General features: G+C 40.8%; 1 long non-coding RNA gene across 1 annotated transcript; it reads left to right on the top strand.

Annotated features, from left to right (window-relative positions):
- The first annotated feature begins 3,501 nt into the window (after positions 1-3,501).
- LOC131010130 (uncharacterized) lies at positions 3,502-5,287 on the top strand. The gene is made up of 3 exons (XR_009096482.1): positions 3,502-3,687; positions 4,538-4,596; positions 5,066-5,287. It is a non-coding gene; the product is annotated as an uncharacterized LOC131010130 (long non-coding RNA).
- The last annotated feature ends 214 nt before the right edge of the window (positions 5,288-5,501 follow it).

The raw sequence follows: 5,501 nt of genomic DNA, 5'->3' as shown, positions 1-5,501 counted from the left end.
CGGCCATCTCACGGGCTATTTCCCTTGCTCTAGGGGTGTTAGACAAGGAGATCCTTTATCCCCTATTTTATTTGGGATTGCTGAAGATGTTTTGAGTTTCTTAATTAGTAGCTGTGTGGAGTCGGGGCATTTGAAGCCTATGAGTTTTAGTCGGTTGACTCTCTTTCCGACTCATCTCTTTTACGCGGACGATGTCATCTTATTCTGTCGTGCGACGGTTCGTAATGCAAGGAAGATTCAGGAAATTTTTGATTACTACGGGAGCCTCTCGGGACAGAGCTGCAATCAAGAAAAGTCTAATCTCTTCTTCTCCCGTCGTGTCTCCACTGATAGGCGTCGTCAGATACATCGCGCCCTTGGTTTTTCGGTTGGTAATCTCCCGATGACGTACTTGGGAGTTCCTATCTTTGTTGGTCGTCCTCGCGCCTCTTATTTTATGACCATCTTCGATAGGATCGTTCAGAAGTTTGCTCGCTGGAAAGGGATTCAGCTTTCCATTGCTGGCTGTCTTTGTCTTATTAAATCGGTGATTCAAAGTTCGATTGTCCACTCTATGATGATTTATAAGTGGCCCAAATCTCTTCTTCATTCTTTGGACATGAAGTGCAGGAATTTTATGTGGACTGGTAATACTGAGCAACGCCCGAGCTGCCCGGTCAGTTGGGGAAGAACGTGTTCTCCTTGGGAAGAGAGAGGTTTAGGAGTTCGTTCTTTCACTTTGATGAACCAATCTTATCTCATGAAACTTGCCTGGAAGATGATTAAGGGGGTGGATTGGGCTCATCAGGTTATGCGAACTCGATATCTCACGAGCTTTGGGTACGCAAAAAGTAACATTGCCAATTCCTCCGTTTGGCTTGGCATAAAGGATGAAGTTAATCAGCTGGTGGATGATTCTTATTCTTGCGCTGACCGGGGTGATTGCACTTATTTCTGGAAAGATGACTGGTTGGGTTACACGTTGATCGACAAATTGCATATCCCGCACTACATGCATGATTTCCTGAACTTCTCCGTTAAAGATTACTTCTTTGACGGTGTCTGGCACTTTTCTGCTGCCTTTGTGAATCGCTTCCCTGAGGTTGTTGCTGATATTTTGCGCCTTCCTATGAATGGGGATGCGGATGTCAGGTTTTGGAAGCATTCCATTTCAGGTGAGGTTTCTGCTAAATTAGCTTTTTCTAGTCGCTGCCATCGTTTCCCTGAGGTTAACTGGGGAAAGTGGATTTGGGAGTCTTACATTCCGATGCGACGTTCTATTCTTTGCTGGAGGGTGATACATGGTAGGCTCCCCACGATGGATATTCTTATCAGACAAGGGTTGGTCGCACCTAATGGCTGCTATCTTTGTTTGGGCAGTGCTGAATCTATCTCGCATATTTTTTGGAGCTGTCCAAAGGTGACTTTGATTTGGAGGGAATTTCTTAGTTGGTTTGATAAAGAGGATCTTATTGATTGCTTGGACATTCATTCCTTTCTGGTGTTGGCTTGGTCGACTAATTTCAGTTCTCAACTTCGTACTTTCTGGAAAGCTGGCGTTATCTCTTTGATTTGGAAAATTTGGGACACTCGGAATTCTAAAATTTTCGAGGATATCAACTTCGATGCTCAACGTGTGCTGGTTTTTGTTAAATCGTTCTTCAAGGAGATCGAGATCAACTTCCACAACTTTGGCTCCACTGACGGTACCTGGTCGGACTATCTGATTACTAGGAAGCTTGGGATTAAGCAGAGAGCTAGGCCGCCGCCTCGCATGATTGAGGTGCATTGGTGGCCTCCGACTAATCATTGGATGAAAGTAAACACGGATGGGTCTGCTTTGGGCGCGCCGGGTATGATTGCTGCTGGAGGAGTTTTTCGGGATAATTGGGCGGTGGTTCGTGGCTGTTTTCACATCAAAGGTGGAGTTGGATTCGCCTTTGAAGCGGAGCTTCTGGCTGTCATTACAGCAATCAATCTGGCCCATGAGCGTAATTGGATGAATTTATGGATCGAGTCTGATTCTATGTATGTGGTGAGACTCCTGGAATCTCGCTCTTCTGATGTACCTTAGCGTTTTATGAATTTTTGGAAGAACACGCTGAGGCTTTTACAAGATTTTCAGCTCATAATTACACATATATACCGGGAAGGAAATCAACCTGCTGACATTATGGCCCACAACGACCGTACGGAAGGATGGTGGCCGTTCGCTATCAATGATATTAAATTGGCTGTGGCCAAAGACATGTCCATACACAGTCATGTGCGTACTGTTCTGGGATAGTAGGAGGGGCTCGGTGTTGAACGAGGGAGGTGTTTGGCGCAGGTTTCACGCTCGGTTGATTGTTTTATCGGACTGGCTATTCCATGCAAAATGCCAGCTTGCGCTTCCCCGGCGCAGTTCGAGCCCGGTTGAAATTCAGGAGCGTTGTTCGGATTCAGCGCTGAACCAATGCGCTGCACTGTCTCGACAGCCTGCTCTTCTGACGCCAAGCTCGGACAATTCTTTGCTGCTCGGAGCTGCTCTTCCTCGGATGAATAGGGCAGCTAACATGGATACTTGCTCGACGTGGATCTACTCTGGTGTGAAGTTTCATTGCATGTTGAAGGCTCATCGGAGGAATGGGCTCTCTGCTGCGGGCGAAAGCTTTATGGGCCTCGGGCAAGCGATTTCTAGGCTGTTCTGTTTCTGGCGACGGAATCTCACCGGCCGGAATCTCCAGCTTAGGTTCGTTTGTGGGGAACTAACGGCAATGGCGTATAACCGGCCGGGTAGTTCCAACAGTGGAAATTTTGGGTTTGGGTGCTTTAGAAAGCTACCGACGACGGCGTATAACCAGCCGTGTAGCTTTGCTTTTATTGATAGGCACTGTGGCGACGGCATCTTACCGGCCCTTTGCCTTAGTTATGCTTGGGTTTTGCGTGAGCTACCGGCGACGGAGTCTAACCGGCCGTGTAGTTTGACTTTTGTTGTTTGGCATTTTGGTGACGGCGTCTCACCGGCCTTTTGCTTTTGCTTTGTTGGTTTTCTTTGGAGGAGAGCCGGGATTGTTTGGGGACGATGGTTAGGCCGGAGTTCCGGAAACTTTCCCTTCCGCTCTTCTCCTCTTTTGCTTTCATCTTTTAGACGGGTACTCTTTTTCCTTTTCTCGGTTTTTCCCACTGGGTTTTCCGTGAAAAGGTTTTAATGAGGCTCGGCCCTTAGTCTGCTCTCTTGTGCTTTCAAGGATTTTTTAGGTTCTTTTTCCTTTCTTTTTTAATAAAATCTCATTTAATAATATGTTTCTTTTCATGTCATTAAAGTTTAAGTATGTAGTTATATATATATATATATATATATATATATATTTTTCTCTGGTGGCCCTAAATTTTAGTGATATATGTCAAGTGGTCTTATATGATTTATTAGTAAACAATTAAAAAAAAATGAAAAGAAAATGCAAGTGGATCGAAATATTAGGAGTTAGAGTCAGATTGTTTTTAACAAAGTTAACTCTATCAAATTGTTTTAGTTACACGACTTCCAAGGAAAAAAAAGAGGATAATGAAGCACTATATTATTTCTAATTGAAAAGAGTCATTTCCTTTCCTCCATCCTCAGCTCGTCCACCTTCTTTCCCAAAAAGAAGAACCACCATTTTCTTCTTTCAAGTTAACCTCGTAGAGAAATTTCAGGTGATAGCTGCAAAATCTTGAAAGAAAAGGGTAAATTCTTTAATTCTTTATCTCTCTATGGTTCGAACTTGAAGAAAATTTCTATTTCGAATTCTAGGGTTCTTCGAAAATTTGGGAATTTTATAGTAGAGTTGAAGTATTATTCTAATATTAGTATATATTATGTTTCTGATGTCCTAAGCTTGATTGTGGTGGGTAATTGCAGTAATTGTTACTTGATTTTGGATTTTTCTCAAGGTAGTGTAAACCCTAGGTTTGAGTTCAAAAATTCTGATTATGTTCTTGAATAAATGAGTTTATATATGTGCTCTTGAGCTAGAATTATGTTATATATGAGTATATTATGAGTTTGCACTCTAGGGTTGTGAGATTGATTTTGTTAGTTTAGGGGAAGTTGGGGCTTTTGAATTGAGAAGGTTTATATGCTATTGTTTGATGGAGATATGTATATTATGATGTGATTTTATTAATTATGGAGATTAGAACAGCCCTACTACCCAATTCTTTTATGAAGCTCTGTTGTATAAAGAGAGAGAAGTGATAAAGTTGCTATGTGTATGCATGTAGTTGAGAGTAGTAGCATTGGTGGGGTTTAATTTTAGCTCATTAAGGTTTCTTTTAAAGAGATTGAGATGATTAAAGATATTAGTTTATTAAACTATATATGCATATGTTTATTGAGAGTTGATGAACATTTTTAACTCATTCTTTTATCTTTCCTTATTGAATTCAGAAAAATGATTTTAGTTTATTGATGATGTGATGTGAGGAAATGTTAGGATAATAAGGGAATAGCAAACATGAGTTGTTATTATTACAATATTAGATATATATAAATTTTCCTTACTTATTTTTCTTACAAATTTTTATCTATTTAAAGGTTCCAGCTAGGAACGAGCGTGACACTAGGGTGCAAAGTGAGTAAAGGAGATACATCAGGTGGGCTTACTAACTCAAGAAACAATGATGCATACTTTACTATATAAAGTTTAAGTGTATGCATTTATTTTCAAATTGTTGACTTGCCAATGTTTAAGATTTGTATGATACCATCTACATAGAAGAACGAATTCGGGTCCTGAGCGAGTCAGGATTTGTGTACACAGAGTGACGGTTAACCTTGAGTTAGCTTGTCGTTACGTTTGGGAAGGAGGCCTACTTCTCAACGTGTTTATTGAGACTAGTAGATATGGTACATACTTACATGAGAACTTAGTCTGCGCAGACACTTTCAAATACTATGTAAAAACAGTTTAGCAAACACAGGTTGCTTCAGAAAATCCCTTGTGTATTGCTTAAAGTGGCAAGTTCAATATATAGCATTATCATGCAGAGTTTTAAATATTTTCGGCATATGTTCACTGAGTGCTTGTGGTACTCAGCCCTGCATATCTTTTTAAATGTGCAGGTTAAGTTTGGATGAAGATGGAAGTGTGCTGAGCTGGAGCTTTTTGTTTATGTAAATAGTAATAGGCTCAGGATGTTGTGTCTTCATACATGATGTCCCATGATGTACTCCGCTGCAACACTTTATTTCTCTTATCACTTTTGACGTGTTGTAGAATGTTTTAAAACCTTAACCTGTATATGAGCGTGATAAGTCTTGGTTATGATATTTATTTGGTCTAAACTTCTTTTGTTAAAGTTTGATGGCTATGTATGTAAGTTAATTATACGTGTGTCTTAGTTTCCTTTCAATTACTTTCCATCTCTCGTTCTCCACCCTAGTCATACGATACCTGGTCTAGCTATCTTTCTCCTAGGCCGGGCTGCGACAATTGAAGACCTATGATATTGATTTCCATGTGTAAAGAATATATTTAAAATGGATTATGAGATTTGAA

The sequence above is a fragment of the Salvia miltiorrhiza genome, chromosome 2 (genome assembly GCF_028751815.1).
Source record: "Salvia miltiorrhiza cultivar Shanhuang (shh) chromosome 2, IMPLAD_Smil_shh, whole genome shotgun sequence".
Classification (NCBI taxonomy): domain Eukaryota; kingdom Viridiplantae; phylum Streptophyta; class Magnoliopsida; order Lamiales; family Lamiaceae; genus Salvia; species Salvia miltiorrhiza.
Note: the sequence above shows the minus strand (reverse complement) of the source record. Positions and strands in the feature narration are given on the sequence as shown.